Source organism: Balaenoptera musculus, chromosome 19 (assembly GCF_009873245.2).
Source record: "Balaenoptera musculus isolate JJ_BM4_2016_0621 chromosome 19, mBalMus1.pri.v3, whole genome shotgun sequence".
Taxonomy (NCBI): Eukaryota; Metazoa; Chordata; class Mammalia; order Artiodactyla; family Balaenopteridae; genus Balaenoptera; species Balaenoptera musculus.
The window spans coordinates 11,972,322-11,998,662 of record NC_045803.1 but is presented as its reverse complement, the minus strand read 5'-3'; the positions used below and the strand labels follow the sequence as shown (position 1 = coordinate 11,998,662).

Here is a 26,341-nt window from a genome sequence, read left to right as displayed (position 1 = left end):
GAGCACAAGCTCCAGACGCGCAGGCTCAGTAGTTGTGGCTCACAGGCCCAGTTGCTCCGCAGCATGTGGGATCTTCCCAGACCAGGGCTTGAACCTGTGTCCCCTGCATTGGCAGGCAGATTCTCAACCACTGCGCCACCAGGGAAGCCCTTCTGCTGATTTTTTGATTGGGTTGTTTGTTTTTTTCATGTTGAGTTGTATGAGCTGTTTATATATGTTGGATATTAATCCCTTATCAGTCATATAATTTGTAAATATTTTCTTCCATGCAGTATGTTGTCTTTTCCTTTTTTGTTGATGGTTTCCTTTGCTGTGCAAAAGCTTTTAAGTTTAGTTAGGTTGCATTTGTTTTTTTCTTTTTTCTTTTGTTTCCTTTGCCTTAGAAGACAAATCCAAAAAAAATATTGCTATGATTTAAGTTAAAGAGTGTTCTGCCTCCATTTTCTTCTAGGAGTGTTTTGGTTTCCAGTCTTACATTTAGGTCTGTAACTCATTTTGAGTTTATTTTTGTATATGGTGTGAGAGAATGTTCCAATTTCATTGTTTCACATGTAGCTGTCCAGTTTTCCTCGCACCACTTATTGAAGAGGCTGTCTTTTCTCCATTGTATATTCTTGCTTCCTTTGTCATAGATCAATTGACCATAAGTGTGTTCGTTGGTTTATTTCTACGCTCTCTATTCTGTTCCATTGATCTATGTGTCTGTTTTTGTGCCATACCACACTGTTCTGATTACTTTGTAGTATACTTTGTAGTATAGTCCAAAGTTAAGGACTGTGATAGCTCCAGGTCTGTTCTTTCTGAAGATTGTTTTGGCTACTTGGGGTCTTTTGTGTTTTTATGCACATTTTAAAATTATTTGTTCCAGTTCTGTGAAAAATGTTCTTAGTATTTTGACAGGGATTGCACTGAATCTGAAGATTGCCTTGGGTGGTATGGTCATTTTGACAATATTAATTCTTCCAGTCTATGAACACGGTATGTCTTTCCATCTGTTTGTGTACTCTTCAGTTTCTTTCATCAGTGTCTTACAGTTTTCTGAGTACGTCTTTTACCTCCTTAGGTAGATTTATTCCTAGGTATTTTATTCCTTTTGATGAGACTGTAAATTGGATGGTTTCCCTAATTTCTCTTTCTGATAGCTCATTGTTAGTATATAAAATGCAACAGATTTCTGTATATTAATTTTGTATCCTGAAACTTTACCGAGTTGATTGATGAGCTCTGGTAGTTTTTCGGTGGTGTCTTAAGTTAAAGTGAAATATAAGAAAAGAAAAGAAAAGAAAAGAAAAGAAAGCTTCCAGCTAATTACTGAGATGCCAGAGTTGAGAACCACTTTCAGAGCAATGTTCCTGAAAATGCTATTTTGTCATTTATCTGACCTTTTCAAAGTTTTCCAGTGACTCCTGTCTTCTGTAGGATGAAGTTTAAATTCCTAGGTTGCCACTGAAAGCCCCCATAGCATGTTCCCCATCTGCTTCTTTGGTCTATGCAGTAAGACCCGAACCCACATTTTACATTCCCATGTCTGCATTTATTCTAATTCTTTTCCTTCTTCCTATAATACCCTTCCATTCCTGCTTAGCCTCCTGAATTATTTTTCATCCTAAGGCCCATTTCAGATCCTGTCCCTTCATTGAAGTCTTTTATGGGTATTTCTGTTAGAAGCAGTCATCTTTCCTCTCCTTGAATTCTGGTAGGTAGGACTGTGTGGAGTGAAAATATGAGCTTTAGATTTAGAAATGTGTGAGTCTGAATCCTAGTTCTACCTTTTACCAGTTCTTGGATAAGGGCCAAGTTTTTGTTTTTTGTTTTTAAATATTTATTTATTTGGCTGCTCCGGGTCTTAGTTGAGGCACACGGGATCTTTGTTGCACCACACGGGATATTTAGTTGCAGCATGTGGGATCTAGTTCCCTGACCAGGGATCGAACGCGGGGCCCCTGCATTGGGAGCATGGACTCTTAGCCACTGGACCACCAGGGAAGTCCGGGGACAAGTTAACTGATCTTCTTGGAGTTTTGGTTTCTCATTGCCAAATGGGGATAATATTAGTACCTACTTTAAAGGGTCGTTGTGAGCCTTAGATGAGGTATAAACATAAAGGTCCCAGCACACAGGAGGCGCCTTCCTCCTCTTGTTCGTAGCTCAGTTGTCCTCACAGAGGTGGTGTGTGGTGACAGGCTCTTGTCAAAATTTCCTCCAGAGCCTGTAAAAGATATTTGTGTCTGGTCAGCACTAAGATGACAGACACACTTGAACTGAATTGAGTGCGTGAGTCTTCAAGCAATTCAACTGAGATATTTTCCCCCTGGAAGCCAACTCAGAAATAAGTGACCTATGGATAGAGGAATGTAACCCAACGGGGTGGGGGCAGGTAGAGAATGGGTTAGAAACATTGGGAGAAAGCTCTGATGCCTCCCACACCCACCTTTGCTCTCAGCAGGACAGCACTGAGGAAGTAGACTCCTTAGTAAGACTCCCTGAGCCATGAGTCCTGCATAGCAACCCTTCACTAATCCATTCCTTGCCCAAGTGATGCGTACACAGGTGTCACGTCCCCTGTAAGTTGAATACTTTCACTTTTTCTGCTCCCTCTACCCACACAGCTCAGTGTTGGGTGCTGTGGTTCGGCCCCAGGTCCCAGGCCCCTACTACGGGTCTAAGAAGTCAGGGCCAGGACGTGGGGCTGAGGAGGAAGTCAGAGGCCTGGGGGACTTTCTACTTGTGCTCTAACCACTCAGCAGTCCTGTGGGGCAGTGATGAGGCGGGACTTCTCATGGGGTGGTCCTCAGACCATCTGCATCAGAGTTACCTGGGATGTTTGTTATAAATTCAGATGTATAGGCCTCACCTTGCAGCAACAAAAAGCAGAACCTCAAACACTGATATTTGAGACTAACTGAGTTGGGGCTGGATGTCTGGTTCTGGAAGGCAATGGAATCCTGCCTTCTCCAGCCACCTGCAGTTTGGGTCTCGTCCCTCTGTGAGGTCGACACTGTAGTCTCTGCTTTCTTTCTTTCTCTGGCCCGTTGGAGGGGTACATTCCGTTCTGAGAATGCGTGAAATCGTGCTGATGTTTATGCTAGAGGAGGCATTTGGAGACAGTGGCTTTTATTCCCATTTTCCTTTCACCCTTCATTTGCTTCTCTCCTTGCTTATAGCCCCTCCCCACCCACTCCCCCTCAGGGGTGGGTTTCACTTCTCTTCCTGTCCCGGGTGGCTTATCACCTTGTGGGACCAGACTGGGGGAGGGCAGGGCCCCATCTGTGTGTTTTGGTGCTGGGGGGGATGAGCGCTGGGACAGGAGCAGTTTCACTGTGGTTCCTCTCAGGCCCGGCCGCCCTCGATGTGGAGGTGGTGCTTTCCATGAGGTTCAGCTGCTTCACCCCACGAGGAGCGGGCACATGCTGAGGGTTGGGGATGGTGGAGTTGAAGCCTGGCATGTGAAGTGGAAATCCTGTCACCCACACAGAGGTCTGCGTGCTCCCCATCTTTTCTGAAATGGAGGGTTAGTCTCCCTCAGGGCCCTGAGCCGGGCAGTGCAGATAAACAGGAGGAAATATGAACCATCCACTACACGTTTGGAGGGCTGGTCCAGTTACACTGCCTGCCTTGAGTGAGGACAACTGAGAGTTTATAGAGTTCAGTTTTGGGGATGTTCACACACTGGGTCCTTGGGGACATCCAGAGGTGGGGCAGGGCCCTGGGCTGGGGGTGAGGACAGCTGGTTCTGAGTCAGCTAAGCGACCAATTTCCTTTGTTACCATGAGAAAGTCTTCATATTTATCCCTTCACTGTTGTAGTTATAGTTGATTTTACAATATTTTGTCCTTTTTTCTTCATACTAGCTTAAGTGGTTGACAGACAGCATTTATCAGTGGGATCTTTTTCTTTCCTATAGAGTCTTACTTCTTGTTGTAGATTTTTCTTTTCCACTTACAGAAGAGCGTTTAACATTTCTTTTAGGGTAAGTTCAGTATTGATGAACTCTTAGTTTTTGCTTCTCTGAGAAGGTTTTTTTATCTCCTTCAATTCAAAATGATAATCTTGCTGGATAAAGTATCCTAAGTTGTAGGTTTTCCCCTTTCAGCAGTCTAAATATCAATAAATCTTGCCACTCCCTTCTGGCCTGCATGGTTTCTGCAGAAAAATCAGCTGATAGCCTTATGATGGTTCTCTTATATGAGATTCTTTGTTTTTCTCTTTCTGTCTTTAGAATTCTCTCTTTAACTTTTGTCATTTTCATTATGATACATCTTGGTGTGGGTCTCTTTGGGTTCATCTTGTTTGGGACCTTCTGTGCTTTTTGTACCTGGATATCTGTTTCCTTTTTCAGGTTTGGGGAGTTTTCAGCCATAATTTCACCAAATGCTTTTTGGACAACTTTCTCTCACTTCTCCTTCTGGGACCTCTATAATGTGAATGTTGGTATGCTTGATGTTGTTCTAGAGATACCTTAAGCTGCTCTCATTAAAAAATTTTTTTTTCTTTTTGCTAGTTTGATTGGGCAATTTCCATTATTCTATCTTCTACATCACTTATGCATTCTTCGGTATCACCTAGTCTGATGTAAGTTCCACATAGTGTGTTTTTCATTTCAGTTATTGTATCCTTCAGTTGTTCTTTTTTAATATATATTTTCTAATTCCTTGTTAAAATTCTCACTGTGTTCATCTATTCTTTTCTGTAATTTGTTTATCATTCCTGTTACCAATGCTTTGAACTCTTCATTTGGTAAATTATTTATTTCTGTTTCATTAGTTGTGTATTCAGGGGTTTTCTCTTGTTCTTTCAAATGAGATAAATTCTTCTATCTTCTCATTTTGCTTAACTTTCTCTGTCTGTATGAAATTAGGTGAAACCGTTACCTATTCTGGTCTTGAACTTGTGTCCTTGTATGGAGCATCCCTATACATTATGTGTGTGCCCAGTAGCTGGTGGGAGAGCTGAATCTGATGTGAGCATGTGTCTCATCTTCCCCCAGGGGGTGCTGACAGCTATCAGCTTGGTAGGAGATGGAGGGGCTAGAGCCAGAGCCAGGTGTGAGCTGGGGCTTCTCCTCTGCTCAGTGGACAGCACCCCCTATTGGGGCCCGGGGTGAGTCACAAGTTGCTGGAGCAGAAGCCCTGAGGGTCGGTCCAAGTTGGCTTCATTGCCTAAGTGTGTAGTCTCCTTCCCCTTCCCAGCGTTGGCACCTTGGCCCCAGAGGGGAGCCGTGCTGGAGCAGGAGGAGCTGGGTCGGGTACCGGCTGGGGCTGGGTCACGTGCCAGGGCAGTCCCAGGAAACCAGCCAGAGTCCTGGGCAGTTTCAATCCGCTTCCTCCTTCTTGTTTCGGGAGTAAGTGAGCGTGTGTGCGTTCTTCACCAACCAAGTATAGGTTTCAAACAGCCCCACTATTAGTCCCACTGCTTTTGAAACTCTTCCTCCCAGTTTTGGACCCCAGGCCTGTGGCGCCCAGTATGTGGTTTGAACCTCTCACTCCCCAGGGAGGATCTCTCAGCCCTTGCAATCCTCCTCCTTTTCTGTGTCCCTTCCCGGGGACTCAGGTCCTGACCTGATCACTTCTCTTCTCTGCCTACCAGATTCTGTGTGCATCTTTCTCACAACCTTCGTTGTGTCTTTCCGCCAGTCTTACTAGGTAGATATATTTCTGATGTGTCATACAGGGAGGGGAGCTCTGTGTCCTTCTACTCTCCTATCTTGATCTCCCTCCAAGCTTGTGTACAAGTTCTAATGTGGACATGTGTTTTCATTTCTCTTGCATATAAACCTGGGAGTGGAATTGCTGGGTGATATGGAGGCCTTAGGATTCTTAAGAAGAGAAGTTGCCTTAGAGAATAAGCTCACAAACCCATGAAGCACTTTAAATAACTCTTGCTCTTTGTTAATTTAGTGATAGGCAAGTTTTTAGTTGGTTCTTTGAAGAATTGATATTAATCAAATTTCTCTGTCTAATGTGAACTAGCCAACAAACGCACAAAGTCTAACACTCCAATGTAGGGTAACAAAGCCCTTCTTGGGTTTAAATGGAAGTGAGAGAGCTTCAGTTGGGGGAGTGGGCCTGTTTGCTGATCTTAACCATAATTAACACTCTACTTTCTTCTCTGTAGTATGGTAGGAATTTATTGTTCCGTTTGTATTACTCTTTTCTTTGATCTTCTTTTTTCTTCTTCACACATCTCTGCCACCGTATATACTCCTATTTTATTCCTGCTTTTCCCTCTTTCTTCAAACTTCTGGTCATATCAAACTGTTCCACAGTTCTATGTAAGTTAAAACAATAAAGTTATGAGACTCAAAGGAGTTATAGGATTCCTTTTATAAGTATATCATATCCAGATAAATATGGGCACTTTAAAAGTAGTTGTCCTTAGTGCCTATGCATTTATTCCAAAAGTTCTGTCATTACTGAAAATATTTTGGTCACTTAATAGTAGAGTTGCTCTCAAAACCTGTCTGAGCCGTACAAGAAAACTAGTTTTACTTCCTTATAATCTCACTGAGTATTTCAGGGGTCCTGCCACTCTGCTTGTATTTATTTGTCATCCTGTTCCCAGTTCCCTTTTTCCTTTGTTGCTCTGGTCCCCAAGCAAGAAGAGTTCTGGGTTCAAGGGGGCTCCAAGTATGGGGCAAGGCTCATCCTCATAGAGAGCCCAGGCAGGGAAGGGAGTTTGGCATGATTCACAAGACCTTGACCTTTAAACAAAGCATGCTTAAGCAGCTCTTTTTAGTCTGTCCTTTCCAGTGTCCCACTTCTGCTTTGTGATCCCTCCCCCACCTTTATAACAGAAAATAACTATCACATCCTAGGGCTGGGACATAGCCTTGAATTGTCCAACTCTCAGAGGTAACTTGGGGAGAATATGTAGGGAGAGGCCCTTCAGAGAGCCCCATTTCCTTCTGCTCCTGGGTAGTTAGTTAATGTTCTAACAGCACTTCCCACTCTTGGGGAGACCCAGCTTGTGAACCAAGATCCTGCAAGCAGCGCGGGGGGTGGGGGGGGGGGGGGGGGGTGGCAAAAAAAAAAAGAAGAGAGAACAATAGCAAAGTACAAAATAAAATTAGACTAGGAAAATAACAGATATGTTAGAAAGAATATAAAAATAAAAATATAGAAATATAGATGAATCAACAACCAGAAGGTGCAACAGTACCACAGTAGTAAAAAAGAGGAGGAGGGAAAAGAAAAAAAGAAAAAACAAAGGGGGAAAAGGCCTTGGCTGTGGAGGGCGGGACCTAGGCAAGGGTGAGGTTTGGGCAGTGGGCGGGGCCTATGCTTAGGACCCATAGGGCTGGAAAAGGCCCTGGGGACTGTGGGGGGTGGGGGTGGGGCTTAGTCTCAACAGAACAGAAGGGGACCAGGCGTGCCCCCCACCCCCGGTATCAGAGGATGGGGGACCTCACCTGGGAGCCCAGCAGGCTTCCTGGGCTTGAGTGGGCGGGGCAATCGCCCTCTGCTCGTCTCCTGCTCCTCCCAGAGGGCCCCTCCTGCCTGCCTCTCCTGATGACCCCCGTCTCCCTCCTATGCCCCCGAGGACCCACGTGGCCTGGAGAGGGGTTTGGAGGGCAGGGGATCCGCCTGCGAACTCAGCAGGCTCCCCAGGGCCCAAGTGGGCGGGGCAAACGCCCTCCGCTCCTCTCCCGCTCTTCCCGGAGAGTCCCTCCCACCTGCCTCTCCTGATCTCCCCGGCCTCAGGGGTGCTGATCTTGTCTGGCCTTCACTTCTCCTCCCCCCTCGGTCCCCCTACATCCTACCAGTTCACTCTGGGGTTCCTCCCGTCTCCTTGGGGGTCAGAGTTCCCCACCAGTGGCCGGCAGGCGCCCCAGCTGTGGGGCGATGCTAACTCCGCTAACTTCAGTGCTGGAAGCAGCACTTCCAGCAGAGGTGTTGAGGGCCTGGGTCATTTAGGTGTATGGGAGTGGAGAGAATGACACAACTGAGAGATATTAAACAAGGAATCAACAGGCTTCGACGAGGTATTGAATCTAGAAAACGAAAGAGCAAGGGCTGAAGAAGCAGTGGCGTCACTGAGAAAAATGAGTGACCTGTGGGGGAAAGCCAGTTCAGATGGGGAGCAATTTCAGAAGGTATTTGGATGTGAGTGTCATGAGTTCTGGGAAGTAGAACCGGCTAGAGATATAGATGAAGAAGCCACCTGCAGAGAGGTCATGGAAGCTGTGGAAGGAGGGTGGTGTGGAGCGAGACAAGCAGGTCTGAGTAGGAAATCTGCCGTCGGGGTGCAATGCACGGGGGGGCTGGTAGGAGGAGAGTGTCCAGAAGGAAGAAGTTGTGTGTGGTCTCAGATGCTGTAAAAGTGAACAGTGTGAGGACAGTGAAAGTACCTTTGAATTGGCCGAGAGATGGGTGCTGATAATCTGCCGCTTCCAGGGGTCTTGGGAAGGGAGCCAGCACTGCAGAGGGCCAGGAGAAACCATGGCATGAGGAAGGAGAAAGACAGCACACGTTTCAATTGCTTGGAAGTGCAGGAAATGATAACAGGCTAATTAAGGAGTGAAGGTTATCCAGGTTAGAAGAGCTCTGACCCTCTGAGGGGCAGAAAGAAAGGAACAGGGTACAAGGAGGAGGGAGGGTGCTAGAGAGATTTCTATACCCCTGAGGCCGTGGAGACTGTTGGAGTGAAAGCTGTATCGCTGTATCTGATTCACGGGAGCCATCTGCGTGGGAAGTGTGATTTGTCCCTAGTAAAGAGGCCAGGAGATCTACCCACGAAATCATCTTCTGTCCCAGGGGAAGACAGGCAGTTTCTTCCAGGCAGATTGGAGCTGTGGCTTGTTGCTCTAGATGGACTCACTTTGTTAGCAGGTGTGCAAATGAATTTAGCGAATTCTCTGATCACTAGATCAGATACCATGTGGACTTAGAAACAGGCTCACGCTGACTCCCTGTTAAGCAATTTCTGTTTCTTCTGCCTGTAAAGAAAACATTGTAGAAAATAGTACCAACTGTGAGGCAGCATGTTGATGCCTGATATATAATTTTTATTATCAATATAGAGCAAATTTTACAAATAATTCAGAAGCGGCCTTAGCCAGGCAAAATTAAATTACACAGAATAGCGTGGATGAGAGGAGGTATATACAGTCTGTGTCAGGGTTAAAAGACCCTGAAAGAGGTTCCTGAGTACAGAGAACCCCCAACCAACCCTCTTTGAGGGGGCCAGTTCCACACAGCGTTAGATCAAGTAATGAATATGGAATGAAGCCTTTCTCTCAACAGCCTCAAGGAGGTTCCATCGATGCAGAAGGAGGCTGGGTGGGAAGTAGACGTGCCTCTCCTTCTCCTGCCCTTCCTTCTTATGCTGACACGTTGGGTCTCATAGACCCCATAGGAGAAAACAAGTTTCAGAGGCTTTCACGGAGCCGAGAGCTGAGTTACAATCCTCCCCTTGTGTCCTAAGGAGCATCCGCACCAGTGCAGCGTTCTAGGTTGTAAACGATGCCAACTGCGTGGGTGGTCGTGTCCCCTTCAGGTGCTCCTGCTTCCCAAGAACCAAACACACCTTAGCAGAGGCCAAGGTTTCCTGAGAAGGTGAGTGGGGCAGATGGAACGTGCACAGGCAGAAACACGGAATAGAATGGTGCTGATGGTTGGTCTGAGATGCCTAGAAACTGAGATCCCTTTCTGGCCATGAATGTAGAAAACTGCTTCTTCTTATTTTCTATGTGGAGCCCCTGACATAAAAGGCTTGAGGAGCTCCTGGCCAGAGGGACTTGAGGGGTTTTGGTGGCTTCTTTCACCTAAGGCAGTCTGATTGGCTTGCACAGCAAATTAAGTAAACAACCCCTTTCACATAGAAAGGAGTTACAAAAATTAAAATTGCAGAATGTCTCAGAAGGAAGGGGAAAAACTCAGTACCACAAACTGTGCATTCTTTAGCAATTATTTAGATCATCTCTGAAGGGTAGCTTTCTGATTCCTTTCCCAAGTCCCAGCAGATTGTATGTGTTAAGAGCCAACTGCCCCCTAAAGCAATAACCCCTTCCTCTGTGGGCACTTCCTGGAGTAAAGCCCATAAAGTTATTTAAACGTACCTGCATTTTTTGCATTTTTTATCAGGAATTACTTATGGACCTAGACAAGTAGTTTTTTAGTTTCTTCTGGTAGGTTCTCTGAAGAAGAGTTTTCCAAAGGGCCTAGGTGGTATTCTAGGTAAGCAACAAGGTGTTTAGGCCCTGATCCTGCAGGTAGACAATCCTGACAGTAGACAAAGGTGTAGAATTTTCAGTCCTAAATTGGTTATATATGTATTTTCCTGTGGATTTATACTGGACTTTGAAGAGCTAGGAGAAGCTTTTCCTTTTCCTGTTTCTCTCTCGTCTTTTCTGGCACATGCATTTCAGTGCATAAGGACATAACTCTCAAGGTTATGGCAAATTCAAGTTAGACTCCAATAGGACAGGACTGAGGTGGGAAGGAATGAGTGTGCTCTGAATACGCAAGTTTAAAACTGTTCTAGGGCTTCCCTGGTGGTGTAGTGGTTAAGAACCCGCCTGCCAATGCAAGGGACACGGGTTCGAGCCCTGGTCTGGGAAGATCCCACATGACGCGGAGCAACTAAGCCCGTGCGCCACAACTACTGAGCCTGTGCTCCAGAGCCCGTGAACCACAACTACTGAAGCCCGCGCGCCTAGAGCCCATGCTCCACAGCAAGAGAAGCCACCGTAATGAGAAGCCCACACACCAGGACGAGAAGAGTAGCCCCCGCTCGCTGCAACTAGAGAAAGCCCGCGCGCAGCAACGAAGACCCAACGCAGCCAAAAATAAAAAACAAATAAATAAATAAATTTATATTAAAAAATAAATAAATAAAACTGGTCTAGGTCAGCAAATGGGAGGGGTGGACGTTCCGGCAACTCTCTCCCAAGGTCTGCTTTGCCAATGTTCAATGACAAGGAAGGCTGGGTTTCCTCCAGACCTCCTCCTGGATGTACCTTTTCATCTACTGACACTGAAGGAAGGGGCTGTGACCCGGCAGCCAGGATGTGCCTCATTAGGGAGGTGCGGGGGGGAAGACACACTTCCCATTTTCCCTAAGGGTGAAAGAATCTCCTAGCGATGGGATGAGAAACTTGGAATAAGTCAGTAATGCAGGGAACACTACTTCTTCTTCTTTTTTTGCATTACTTCTTCTTCTTTTTTTTTTTTTTTTAACTTCTCAATAAACCACTTCTGTGGCTGTTGGGGACGGGAGGCTGAAGTTGGTTTCTTTGATTCCTGGGCATTGAAGTTCAGGGCAGAATATGCACCTTCATCGATCTGAAAGGAATGAACAGCAGTCAATTAAATCAGTGTCGTAGGCCAGGCCCTCACCTTGTCCAGTGTGATTCAGCACCACATGCTTTCACCACTTTGAAACTTTTAGCTTCAGAGAAGGGCTTTTATTACCCATTTTCTCTGCTTACTAACATCTTGTTGAATGATCATTAGGAGAGATAGATTATGGAATGCTACAATGAAATACGATGATACAGCAATGAGAATAAATTAAGCACAAGGGCATACAATGAGATGGATGAATCTTACAAAACAATTTTGAATGAAAGAAGCCAGACACATGTAAGGACATACTGTGTTTTTCCTTTATGTAAGAGCATAATCGCATTGGAAGTGAGGATAGTGGTTACTCTTTGAAGGGAAGTAACTGGAGGTCTTTTTTTGGGGCGGGGAATGACATGTTTTATTTATCGATTTGGGTGCTGCTTACATGGGTTGTTCAGATTGTTCAAATATGATTTAAGCACTTTTCAGTATGTGTGTATATTCTATTGAAGGTTAAGATGAGAATATTCAGTAAAATTTATTAATAGACAGTAAAGGAACTAAGGCCTCAGACCCATTAGAATGGAAATGATCCTTTGACAGTAAGGGCAGGATCAGATTGGAGGCAGAGCAAGGAGAATGATCTAGTGCCTTCCTTGAGCTGGGCATTGTGATGAGGGCTTTACATTTCTGTCATTTAATTCCTTGACCTTCCCTTTGAAGTAGGCAGCATGCCCATTTTACAGAGGACAAAGCTGAGAATCAACTAGGTTAAGTTACTTGCTCAAGGTCACAGCCAGGATTGAAATACAGGATGGGAAAAATTCTAAAGCCAACATTCTTGCATGAATTAGACCCATGGGAGTGATTAACCAATACTTCTTTGTTTGTTGTTGCAGTGAGGAACTTTGATCCAAACTTGATCTCCCATTTGTGTCTTCAAGAATAACCCATTCTACACAGAGATATTTTCATGAGAAAAAGAGCCAATGAAACTGGCTTGTTGGGTGAATTGTCAGAGTAGCCCTGACCTGGGGAAGCAAAAGAAGAGTTACCAACCCATGAAAATGCAGAGCTGACTTATGGCCTCAGAATGTGGCGTTCCTAAGCTGTTGTGCTTCTAGCTGAAGGAGGTGGCAGGTGGTGAGAGGGTGGGGTGGGGAGGTGGCCCATGATTAAGACTTAAGGAATTCACTTCCCTCAGTCTGTGGTCCAGACCCCAGGGCATTAGACCAAGGAGGGGTGGGGAGAGACCTCAGTGCACTTCTGAAGATTTCTTCCAGTTCACAAGGCCCGAGTTTTGCCCAGGTGTGTGTCTCAGCCGCAGGCTCCAGCGGCAAGGAGGGGCATTGAGGCCCACAGTACCCAGAGCACCAAAGGCAGGGAAAGCCTCACCAAAGGAGATGCCCGCATCCGTAATAGAGGCAGGAGGGGGAAGGAGGTAGGATGAGGAAAAGGCTTCTGGAAACATGTGCATCTCATGGCCTGCCTGACTTGCCTGGCCTAGGAGGGGTGAGTGTCTCTCCCCCAGCTGTGTCTCAGGGGAATCTTTTGCAGCAGGAAGGGTGTGAGGACCTATGCCAGTTGTAAGACTGGGAAACTGAGATCCCCTCTAATAATTCAGAAGGTAGGGATTCACTTGGAAATCCGGGATTCCCTGCTAGGGCAGGGTATATAGTAGAACATATGAGCTCTCACGAGGTGAGCAGGTTTACTTACTCTGGTTGTGGTCTGAGGATTTGTGCTCCGAGAGGTCTTGCTGGTCACTTGCCCTAAATAAATATCAGACACTGTGACTGCTATTCCCAGGCACAGGATCTTTGCTCCTTGAATTAGGAAGGACACTGTCAGCATGATTCCTTGGGGCTCCTCAATGTTCATTTATACCTTGGTTGGTCCTCTTTCCTCTGAGGACCTCCTTCTTCAATCTACCTATCATCCCTTCTAGTGTTTACTCCTCTCCTGCTTACTGGCTGTTCACATTTAGGGCCATTCATGCCAACTGCTTCTGAGCTTATTTCTACCCTGACACCTTTCCCCTTTTGTAGGTAGATGCTGTTTTTTTCTCACTTTATTTATTGCCCAGGAGGCCTTTGGTTGTTTCTGCTTTTCTTAGGTTCTCTTCCTGTCCTGTCCCTCTCTCCTCCTGCTACTGTTGTCGACAGAGCACAGGACTCCCTTCCTCCTGCTTCTCCTTTCATTTCCTCATTAGTTTTCCTTCTTGGACCTTGGCTTCCCTGACTGGGGACAGAGGAACATAATGGGCTCTGCTCCCTCTAAACCAGATGGGGTTGGGAATAACCATGTCCGGGAGACATGAAGCATGAAGCATGAAGACCAGGGAAGAAGAGACCCCTAAGAATTAGTGCCAAGAAGCAGGGCTTTAGGAAGCATAAGGAGCAGATCCAGGCCAGAGACAGAGATGAAGTCTCCTCTCTGCCAAGCATGATGATTAGCCTCAGAGAAAGCAGAACAAGAGGAAAGGCATCATACCCTTCAGTCTATCTCACATACAGGAAATACACCAGGGGTGCTATCAGAGCTACCCCAGCCAGGACTGCAATCACGATGCCGGCAATAGCACCACCTGAGAGGCCAGAAGAACTTCCTTGTGTTGAATCATCTGTCATGGAAAGAACAGAGAAGAATGAATGAAGGTGACATTATTTTACAGTGGGAGGTGCTCTGAGAAACAACGGTCAACATGAAGTAGTCTCTACTTGTTCCTTCAAGGAATAAATATTCTTTTTTTTTAACTTTTTATTTTATATTGGAGTATAGCCAATTAAAAATTTGTGATAGTTTCAGGTGAACAGCAAAGGGGCTCAGCCATACATATACCTGTATTCATTCTCCCCCAAACTCCCCTCCCAACCAGCCTGCCACATGACATTGAGCAGAGTTCCCTGTGCTATACAGTAGGTCCTTGTTGGTTATCCATTTTTTAAAATAAATTTATTTATTTTATTTATTTTATTTTTGGCTGTGTTGGGTCTTCATTGCTGCACATGGGCTTTCTCTAGCTGCAGTGAGCAGGGGCTACTCTTCGTTGCGGTGCACAGGCTTCTCATTGCGGTGGCTTCTCTTGTTGCAGAGCATGGGCTCTAGGCGCGTGGGCTATATACTTTACATATATCTCATTTGATTCATGTAACCCTGCCAGATCGACATTATTTCCATTTCATAGGTGAAAAACTTGAGGCTTCCAGTGGTGAAAAAACGTGCCCATTGTCATATAGCTAACAGGTGGATCTAGAGTCAGGTAGTCCTTGACGGTAGGAGTACCTGATTTTATAGAGCCTAATGGTAATAGTAGTAGTAATAGCATCTAACAGTTATGGAACATTTTCCTCTGTGTGTGGCGTTTTACCAAGAGTTTAATTTAATAGTACATTAAATCTTTGAAATAATGCCATGAAGCAGGTGCTTTTACTGCAATTTTCAGTTGAGGAATCTGAGGCTCAGAGTAGTTAATAATCTTGTGCAAGAAGTTTATAATTGTGAATGCTTACATTGAAAAAAAAAGAAAGATCTCAAATCAGCAACCAAACTTTACAACTTAAGGGAACTAGCAAAAGAAGAACAAACCAAACCGTGAGCTAGCAGAAGGAAGGAAATAATAACTATTAGAGTGGAGATAAACAGAGAATGGAAATATAATAGAGAAAATCAATAAAAACAAAAATTGGTTCTTCAAAAAGGATTAACAAAATTGACAAACCTTTAACTAGAATGATCAAGAAAAAAAGGGAAGATTCAGATTACTAAAATCAGAAATGAAAGTGGGAACGTAACTACCAATTCTCAAGAAATAATAAGAATTACAAGAGTATTATGAATAATTATATGCCAACAAGTTGCATAACTTCAATGAAATAGACAAATTCCTAGAAACTCAAAAGCTACCAAGGTGGAATCACAAAGACATAGAAAATATGATCGACCTGTAACTAAGAAGGAGATTAAATCAGTTTAAGCATTAGACAAAATTCAAAATCCTTTCATCACACTCTAAGTCAGAATAGAAGGAAACTACCTCCACATAATAGAGGCCATATATTAAAACCCGTATCTAACATCATTCTAAATGTGAAAGCCTGAAAGTTTTTCTGCTAAGATCAAGAACAAGATAAGGATGCCTGCTTTTGCCACTTCTCTTCAAAATAGTATTGAAAGTAATAGACCAAGTAGGCAAAAAAAAAAAAAAGAAGAAATAAAAGACATCGAAATTGTAAATGAAGAAGCAAAATTAATTGTTTGCAGATGATGTGACCTTATATAGAAAACCCTAAAAATGTCACAAAAAACTGTTAGGACTAATAAGCAAATTTGGCAAAGCTGCAGGATACTAAACCAACACATAAATACAGTTGTATTTTCTATACATGAAAAGTAAACAGTATGAAAAGGAAATTTTTAAAATTCCATTTATAACAGCATCAATCAGAATAAAACATTTAGGAATTAACTTAACCAGGTAAGTGACAGACTTGTACACAGAAAAACTGAAAAACAATTTTTCAAAAAGGAGAAAACATAGTAAGAGAAATTAAAGAAGACATAAATAAATGGAAAGACATTCTGTGTTCACGGACTGGAAGATAATAATTTCAAATGACAATACTAACCAAAATGTAGTGGATGTATATGGGTAATGATTGCAAACCAATATGAATGTACTTAATGCCACTGAGCTATAAACTTAAAAATTATTTAAATGGTAAATCTTACATACTTTTTATTTTTACCATATAAAGAAAGTGCGCCAGAAAAAAAAAATATTGTACAAGGTCACAGAGTAAATGCCAGACCCAGGATTAGAAACTAATTGTATTTTTTCCAGAGATGGCGCTATTAAGATTTTGCCATCTGTTTACTATAATGGTCTCTTAACTGCTATTCTGCCCCCTGTGACCTCTATCCATTTTGCACACCGTTTGTAGAGTAATTCTCCCGGGAAGATGTAGCATGGGGCGAGTGGTCACTTACATTTCACATCCAGCCTGAGGGGGTCACTTTTGCTGGAATTGCCCGGGTTGGAGACCTCACACTGATAATCCCCGGGATCCTCCCTCCTGACGGGGTTGATGGTGAGGGTGCTTTTGTCTGGGGACAGCTTCATTCTCTCTGTGAGCAGTAGCCTCTGGCCATTGAAGAACCAGCATATGGAGATCCCAGTGTCATTTGTGTGGCAGGTCAGGACCACGGTATTCTCATGTTCTGTGACTGTGGTGTTGCTGGCTTCGATGGAGGGCTGTGCCACTGGGTCTGTGGAGAGACAGAGGGGTGACTGACTGAGAATAGGTCAGGGGCCTGGGGCCACGCTCCTTCCTCAGAGGTCTCAGCCACCCCCGGGGCCCAGTGAGCTCTGTAAAGGTGACCCAGAGGATGGCCCTGACCCTGTGATCAAGGTCATGGGGCTCTCTTCATTGATGATCTTTAAGGAGAGGGCTGCACCTCCTCTCTGAGGATTGGCCAGCAAGGTGATGTCTTAGAAATTCAGAAGGTCGGGGGTGTTTCGAGAATGTAACTACAATGAAATCCAGCAATTCCACTTCTGGGGTATAGACCCAAGGGAAATGAAAACAGGATTTCAAAGAGATATATGCATTCCCATGTTTATTGCAGCATTATTCACAATAGCCAAGATATGGAAACAAACTAAAAGCCCATCAACAGATGAAAGGATAAAGACGGTGAGTCTACATATATATATATATATATATATATATATATATATATATATACAATGGAATATTATTCCATCATGAGAAAGGACATCCTGCTACAGGTATTTATGACAACATGGATGGACCTTGAGCGCCTGATGCTAAGGGAGATAAGTCAGACCAAGAAAGACAAGTACTGTATGATATCACTTATATGTGGAATCTTAAAAAGCCAAAGTCATTAAAACAGAGAGTAAAAATGGTGGTTACCAGGATGAGACAGGCTGGGACGTGGGACCCTATGCTGCAGTGCTGCAATGCTTGCACCTGGACAAACGTCTCCTTGCGCAACAAAATACAAAGAAACTATAAGGGATTAAAAAAAATAACTGCATGCATGCGCAGTTGGGGCAAAATCTGGACAACAAGATACAAAGAGACCAAAAAGCCCTACTGCCACTTCTGAAGAGCTGGCAGTAAAAGCAGGGGGTGGGGAGCAAAATCGGGGTACTGCTTATGTCCCCTGCACACACCACCACCTGAGGGATGGGCAAACCACCTAAGCCCCTCCTCCAGCCCCACCGCGGGACACACTCTTACCCTCCCCCCATGTGAGGAACCAGCTCGCAGCCCCCTCAGCAAGCGAGCCAGCAAGGAAACCTGTTACTTGTTCTCATTCCCCCCCCACCCCGCGCCCCGCTGCAGCAGAGACCCCAATAAGGCCTTGCCTGAATTTCTTGGCTGGCCTCTGATCAATTTCTATTGATTAAGGAGGCCAGGAACCTTGGTCGGTAACAAGGAGATGGGCTTGCGGGGGATAGGAGAGATGTTGTTTAAGGGTGCAAACTTGCAACAAGTAGTAAATAAGCCATAGAGCTCTAACATGAATATAGACAACAACATTTTATTATAATCATCGAACTTGCTAAAAGACTAGAACTTAATTATTCCAACCACTAAAAAGAAAAGATAATTATGTAATGGGATATAGGTGTGAAATATTGCTACAATGGCAATCATATAGCAATATATAAATGTATCAAATTAAAATATTGTACACCTTAAATTTAAACAGTGTTATATGTCAAATATATTCAATTTGAAAGAGAAAAAGAAAAGAAAAACAAAGGCTCTTCTCAACCCAGAAAACCTCTCCGCACAGGTAGAAGAGAAAAAAGAAAAAGTTTTATTATAGCATTAAACCAAAATGTGATGTACACTACAGGCAGTTTGCTAAGAAATTGCAAAGACCGAAAGAGAGCTCACTCCCTTATATAGCCAGACAGATACAACCCCCTACATACATGTTCTTAAGATAAACAGTAACTAGTCCTCAGGTAAGAGGACTTGACAGCCCCATTTGTCACATATCCTAAATTCATCTGGTAGTTGGGGGTGATCATCTGTATTAGTTAATTAGCTTTATCCAAAGGAAAAATAAACTTCTCACATCTTCACGACTGGAGGTAGTTTTGCAACCTGGAGTGCGGTGTCCACTTCAACTGGGCTCTTACCCTCCCCCAGAATCTGGGAGACAGAGGTGCCATCTTCCCTGTTGATCACATTTTCAAAACGATAACTCCCAGGTCCTTGGGAAAGATACTCCCTGGGTTGGAAAGCTGGCAAGAATCTTATTTAGATTTTTAAAAGATTTACATACATCTCAAAGGGACAGAGAAAGAATTTACAATGACACATTTTCTAAAGAAAATGCTCTGAAAGAAAAGGGGAATCTCTTTTCCTTTTTGCACTAGGAAAAATTAATTTCTCTTTCTTTTTCGACTTGTATTTACCCTCAGGGGTTATTCCAGGAAAGAAGTAGTGTATCATGTCAAAGGCTGCAAAACTAGCCTGAGGAGCACCTTGCAGGTTTAGCAATAAAAGAGGATATTGGTGACCTTGATCTCAGAGAGACAGCAGTGAGCGGTCCTGAAGAGGGATCTTAGTTCCCTGCCCAGGAATTGAACCTGGGTAGCCTGAATGAAAACCAGGAATCCCAGCAGCTAGACCACCAGGGGCTAGAAGCTAGAGGCAAAGTTCCCCTGGCTCTACCCTCATTGAAAGCAAGAATGTTTCAAGGAGGCAAAAACTGTAAAAACAGGTACAAAGTTTATTATTAGAGACACAGCATAACATGTGGGAGAGCACACAGAGAAGCAGTTTGTTTATTTAAGACAGAAGCTGGGCAGAAATACACACCCAGAGAGAAAGGGTATGGGCATCCTCTCTAATAAGGAGGAGTGCAGTAAGTCAGAAGCTAGGCAGAGGGACTTCCCTGGTGGTCCAGTGGTTAAGACTTTGTGCTCCCAATGTAGGGGGCCCAGGTTCGATCCCTGGTCAGGGAACTAGGTCCTGCATGCCGCAACTAAAGATCCCGCATGCTGCAACGAAGATCCCATGTGCCTCCACTATGACCCGGCGCAGCCAAGTAAATAAATATTAAAAAAAAAAAAAAAAGAAGAAGAAGAAGAAGAAGCTAGGCAGAAATACACACCCAGAGAGGAGTGTGGGTGTCCTGAATGAGGAGTGCAGTGAAGAGGTGATTTGAATCATTTATATAGGACAGTCCTTCCAGGTCTTTGTTTACCTTTGGCCAATTATCTAACTTCTTTTTCCACATTTGACCTGTTCTAGGACCCTCCCCAAGATGAGTGCACAACTTTTTGCTAAGATGGATCCCACCGCAGAGGCCTGTGGGGGTATGTCCACACTTATTATGGGGTGGCGCCCCCTCCCTTTTTGACTCCCTGCACATGTGCAGACAGGGAAGTTTTCCTTGACCTCGGGAGTGGTCATCTTATCTCTTTACTTCAGCAGAGCTCAGCTCCTGCCACTAGCTTTGTCCTTGGAGTGTCTGGGTGAGAACAAAGCTTCAATTTTACTCCACTTGACAGACACCAGCTGTACGGCCCAGAGGCCCATCTATTTCCTACCTCAACCTTGGTAAAAGCAATTTTATTTTATTTATTTTATTTTTAAAAGTTAATTTATTTTTAATAAATTAATTTTATTTATTTTTGGCTGCGTTGGGTCTTCGTTGCTGCGAGCGGGCTTTTCTCTAGTTGCGGCGAGCAGGGGCCACTCTTTGTTGCGGTGCGCGGGCTTCTCGTTGTGGTGGCTTCTCTTGTTGCGGAGCACGGGCTCTAGGTGTGCAGGCTTCAGTAGTTGTGACTCACGGGCTCTAGAGCGCAGTCTCAGTAGTTGTGGTGCACGGGCTTAGTTGCTCCGCGGCATGTGAGATCTTCCCAGACCGGGGCTCGAACCCATGTCCCCTGCATTGGTAGATGGATTCTTAACCACTACGCCACCAGGGAAGCCCAGTAAAAGCAATTTTAGAGAAAGAGGAGATGGAAAGAGAGCATGGAGGAGTGAGTGGGAGGTGAAAAAATAGAAGCAAAGAAAATATGTCCAGATAGTTGAAGATGCTTGACTGAGAAGGGAAGAGGCAGTGAAAGGAATGGAAGACCAGGGAAGTGATTTTTTTTTCAGTAAATGTCTTTAGAGGCTCTGAGGGATGGGTGACAAAACCGATGCAGAGAGAGAAGTTGAAGGCTGAAAGGGCACAAGCTGCCTAACCCACTGTAAGCCCATGAAACACCATCTCTGGATGTGAATGTCCACTTGGGGAATGACTATTTTAGATTCTTTAAAGTTCAAGTCTGCAGTGCAAATAACAGAATCAGGGTTAGGGCTTAGCTTGTTCAGAGTCAGGAACTGATATGAGATGTTTAGGTTCAGAATGTGGGATTGTATAGGGTCAGAGTTAAGAATCAGTCTGGTTCTGGGATCAGATTAGGGGTCAATATCCAGAAGAGACAGGCTGATCTTTAGATCTGAACTTCATTCTGTCTCTACTTTTTTTTTTCTCCTTCTCCATTCTATAGCTAATTTTCTTTCCTTCTATTCTTCATTTCTCTCTCTCCCTCTTCCTCTTTCTCCTCTCTCTTTTTCTTAACCCCCCTTTCTCTCCCCTCTATCTTTGTAATTCAAACTAGAAGAATGTAAACAGCTTTAAAAGTTGGTTCTTTGACTGAAATTGACTTTAGACCCAACATGAATAATTTAGAAACCAAATGAGCATTAGCTAGTTCAAGGCTCTACAAATAAATAAGCAAAATCTAAATTCCGATACTTTTTTTTAGCCCACAGTTGATTTTTTTTGCAATGAATCAGTGACTTGCAATTGATTTTTTTTGGGGGAGTGGGAGGACTGGAACAGAACAAACTTTATTCAATTGCCAAAGAACGGAGAAGCCGGAACCCAGTTTGCAAATTAATTTATCGGAAATTGATTTTTAAAAGCTTGTAACCTTGTTTCACAAGTACAGTTGGGCAAAACCCTTAACTTCCTGTAAGAGGACATCAGACTTGGCTAATCCTCAACTGGTTCTGAAGAAGTAAAATCATGTGTTGATAAATGCAGATACATTTTAATATCAAACAGTAGGGATAGTAAGCAATAGGCCATATAGGGAGTCGCCATAAATTATAAAAAAGAACAAACCATTTAAACCACAAAAGAATTATACTAGAAATTAACCCTAGCTTCCTTCCACCAAAATCTCCCAGTTGGAAATATAAAAAAGTTCTTCTAAATAACTCCTGGGTGATTGTATTTAGAAAATAATGGCAGTAACAGTGTTTATGTTTCAAACCCAGTATATTACAATGTGGAACATCTTACAAGGTCCAATAGGATAATCACGGTGCAGAACTCCATGTTTTGGAGAAAATCTATGCCTTCTTCTGAAGATTGCAATCAGACATTTGGAAAGGGGCTCTAGGCTTATTACTGGGCCCCAGTGGAGTCTGGGTACCTGGTGCACTGGAAACACTAATCCTAGTATGAAGGTGTTTGGAGCTGGGGTCTTTGAGAGGTCATTAGGTCATGAGGGTGGAACTCTAATGATGGGATTAGTGCCTGTATTAGTCAAGGTTCTCCAGAGAAACAGAAGCAGTAGGGTGTATATGAATACATAGAAACAGATTTATTATGAAGAATTGGTTCATGCAATTATAGAGGCTAAGAAGTCCCAGGATCTGCTGTCTGTACATGGAGGCCCAGGATAGCTGGCAGTACCAGTTCAAACCTCAGGCCTGAGAACCAGGGGAGCCAACGATATAAGTCCTAGTCCGGGTTCGAAGGCCTGAAACAAGGAGGGCTGATGTCCCAGGGCAGGAGAAGACGTGTGTCTCGGCTCAAGCAGAGAGCAAATTCTTCCTTCTTCTACCTTCTTGTTCTATTCAGGCCCTCAATGGATTGGAAGAAGCCCATTCACTTTGGCGAGGGCCATCTTCACTCAGTACACCAATTCAAATGCTATTCTCTTCTGGAAACACCCGCACAGAAACACCCAGAAATAATGTTTTACCAGCTATCTGGGCATCCCTTAGACCTGTCAAGTTGAACATTAACCACCGCAGTGCCCTTTCATGAAGAAGGAAGAGCTAGTTGGCTCTCTTTCAGTCATGTGAGGATACAATGAGAAATGTACCATCTGCAGCCCAGTAGAGGGCCCTCACCAGAACCTGATCACACAAGCACCCTGATCTGGGACTTTCAGCCTCCAAAACTGTGAGAAATAGTTCTGTTCTTTTTTTTTTTTTTTTTTTTTAATCCATGAAGGTTTTTATTTATTTATTTTTATGGCTGGGCTGGGTCTTTGTTTCTGTGCGAGGGCTTTCTCTAGTTGTGGCAAGCGGGGGCCACTCTTCATCGCGGTGCGCGGGCCTCTCACTATCACGGCCTCTCCTGTTGCGGAGCACAGGCTCCAGACGCGCAGGCTCAGTAATTGTGGCTCACGGGCCCAGTTGCTCCGCGGCATGTGGGATCCTCCCAGACCAGGGCTCGAACCCGTGTACCCTGCATTAGCAGGCAGATTCTCAACCACTGCGCCACCAGGGAAGCCCCAATAATTCTGTTCTTGATAAGCCATGATATTTTGTTATAGCAGCTCAAACTGACAGTGACACCTGGCCACCAACACCAAGGGCATTGTGACCTGAACTGCACATCACATACTGGATGCAGTCAAGCTACCAAACCATGATGTTGGGCACGCTCAGCAGCGTCCACCATCTGTGGAAAAGGTGTGTTTGAGATCAGGCTCAAGCAGGAATGGAGGGCACAGGTGGACACGCCAGCAAGTGGCTCAGTCACCCATGGCACCCACTCCTCCTGCCTCTTCCCCCACCCACACCTATGAGCTCATGGGGATTCCCTGTGATCTATTTACAGAGGACAGAAAGCACAGACTAGGTGTATGGATGGAACTGCAGTGTGGGCCGGCGCCAGGCAGAGGTGGGTAGCTGCTGTGTTAGCACTCGCACATGTGGTCCTGAAAGAGTGATGTAAGGAAATCCTTCAGGGGGCAAAACTTCAGGGGTCCACTTTGTGGGCGGAAGAGAGGTCCTCAAGTCCACTTCTGCACCAGAAGTGAGCCATTTGGTCAAGGACTTGGTAAGAATAAAAGCATCAAATGTAGACACGGAGGATATGTGGATGGTCCTCTGGGGATGGGCACGGAGTGTGAAGATGTTCACGTCCCACACGAATGCCCACCAGAACCCACGCCCTGAGCAGGAGGCTCTTGGTACCCAGTGGGCAGTGTCAGGCGGCTTCTCTCGCATCAGTGCTTGCACACGGGGCCCATGTGCAAAGTGGCTATGTGGGTGGTGGAGGCTCTGATTTTGGATAGACAGCAGCGAGTGATCTTGACACAGGATCTTATTTCCCTGCCCAGAAATTGAACTTGAGTAGCCTGGATGAAAACCAGGAATCCTAGCCCCTAGTCCACCGGGGGGGGCTAGAGACTAGAAGTGAAGTTGCCCTGGCTCTTGCCCTGTGGTAACAAGAATGTTTCAAATAGGCAAAAACTGCAAAAACAGGTACAAAGTTTGTAATTAACAACACAGCACAACATGTGGGAGAGCACACAGAGAAACAGTTTATTTATATAAGACAAGCTAGGCAGAAATACACACCAGGAGAGAAAGGGTGTGGGCGGACCACAGTAAAAAGGCTGTTAAATCATTTATAGAGGGCAGTTCTTCTGCATCTTTGTTCTCCTCTAGCCAATTATCTCGCTTCTTTTCCCACATCTGACCTGCCCTAGGACCCTTCCCAATAGGCGTGCACATCTTTTTGCCGAGATGGATTCCAGCACAGAGGTTGATGAGAGAGGTTTGACAACACTTATTTATGGGGTGGCGCCCCCTCCCTGACCCTGAGGAGGCTTCCTGCGCATGTGCAGACAGGGAAGGTTTTCCTGACCTCAGGAGTGATAGATGTGGTCATCTTATCTCTTTACTCCAGCAGAGCTCAGCTCCTGCCACTAACTTTGTCGTTGGAGTGTCTAGGGAAAACAAAGCTCAAATTTACTCCTCTCGACAAACTTTAGCTGCTCTGTCCAGGGCCCATCTATCTCCTACCTCAGCTCCCCACAGAGACAACAAATGGGTTAACTCTCCCCAAGGTGACCTGGCTGTTGACTGTACTCAGTGCCCAAACCAACAGAGGCAGAGGCCAACTCTAAGCCTGTTATGGCGTCTTTCTACAGCAGGACTACCCAGGACACACCCCACCCTCGAGGGGACTGAGCTTCCCCCCCACAGGGATAAATACACACTGTGGGTTCTGATTTGCCTTCCTCAGACTCAATGCTTCTGTCAGCCCTGCCATTTGGGAACTTAGAAGATGTCTGTTCTATTGCTACAGTATCCCATGAAGTATTGCTTCCAGCTAGAGGACATATTTTAAGGCAAAGGAAGTGAGGCAATTAACTCCCATCCATGGAGCTCACTGATCTTCCAGGTGCCCCACTACACAGAGACAGCTGACCTATCGGAAGGGTGGGATGGCCGTGATGGCTGATGAGGGCACCAGGTGAGAGAAGGTACCCTGCCGCCCAGCAGGAGATGCTGTATGTCTTGAATCGGTGGCCGGTCCATCGTGTCACCTCCCCCAGAGCCAGAATGCAGGGGTCCATGAATCAGGGGAGGATAAGGGAGTGTCCCCTCCCACTAGTACACCTAACAACCCGCTTAAGGAATTTTTGCTCCTGGTCTCTGTGACCTCGGGCTTGGTGTGGGTGAGGGACCCCATCAGAGCTCTAATCAACTGGAAGCCAGGACTGCCCCCTTGCCATTCTGTGCTCCTCGTGCTGCTGAAACAACAAGCAGAGACGAGGGCCACTCTGCTGATGGCCAGAGGGAACCTGACCACCAGAGGGAGGCTGGGTTGCTGGATCAAGGAAGACCATGTTTGGAAGCCAGGGGATGCGTTGGGGGTAATATCTCCTTGGCCGGTGGCCCTGTTCAGCAGAAAGTGGCCAAGAGCCAATAAAGACAAGACCATTGAACACTTACTTCCCTTAAGAATGAAGATTTGTGTCACACCAGTTGTCCAGAGGAGGTGTTGGCAGGTGGTAAGAGAACACAGAATGGATGGTAGGAGAGGGCAGCTCTGATCACCACCAGCTACACAGTCAGGACCTTCTCATCTTCGTCATAGGCTGTTTTCCCCCATCTTCCTCTCACTGTGGTACATGAAGAACTGGTTGTCTAATGCTGTGGGTGTGTGACCCATTGTCATTAGCACAATATGGTTCTATGATTAAGTAACGGATGGGAATTGTGTCTTCTGTACTGAGCACTCTGATTTTCATCCGGACAAAGGAAAGGGGTGACTGCTGGACACTTTCTGTTTCCTTCTTCAAATTCACTCTCTCCCTTTCTCCCCCTGCCCTGTGCTGTGGGGACTGTCAGTGGGATCTCCTGCCTTCCAGCTGGGTTCAGTCAATGGGGAGACGCAACAGGAGACCAGAGGGACCACAGTGAGTGAGGTTTGGGCATTAATTCCCCAGCTCCCTCCCTGTAGTGTTGCTGTGGGCTGGATGGATTTTTCAGCCTGAAGTTGGAGTTCCTGTCAAGTAGCCCTCTCCAGAGAGGATTCTCTCTATGTCTCTGTCTTGCAACTCCTCAGTGTTCCAGTACAGAAACCCAGTGGTATCAGCACCAGGAAACTGCTCTCACCCTGTGTCTCCACCACAGTCACACACCCTTGCCAATTATCTCATTTTCAATCTCTTCTCAGGTTGTGCAGGTGGAACGAGTCCCCTTTTGTGCTGGGGCCCTGACCGCTAGGTAGAATCCATATTGGTGTAGTGTACCTTCACCTCCCAGGTCATGGTGATGTGCAAATACCTTTGACTGCAGCACCCTGAAGGCTCTGCTACCATTGGAGCTGGAATGGAGATGTGCACCCGACCAGTGAAGGACAGCCTTCAGATGGTGACTCTCTCTCTGGTTTCTTTTCTTTCCCCTGTGCCAAACCTCTGGGTGTCCTGCCCTATACCTTACATAGAGAAATCCTGTCATTGTGGGAAA

General features: G+C 45.1%; 1 pseudogene; it reads right to left on the bottom strand.

Annotated features, from left to right (window-relative positions):
- Positions 1–11,172: 11,172 nt before the first annotated feature.
- On the bottom strand, positions 11,173–25,541 carry LOC118885447 (annotated as a pseudogene).
- Between the last annotated feature and the right edge of the window lie 800 nt (positions 25,542–26,341).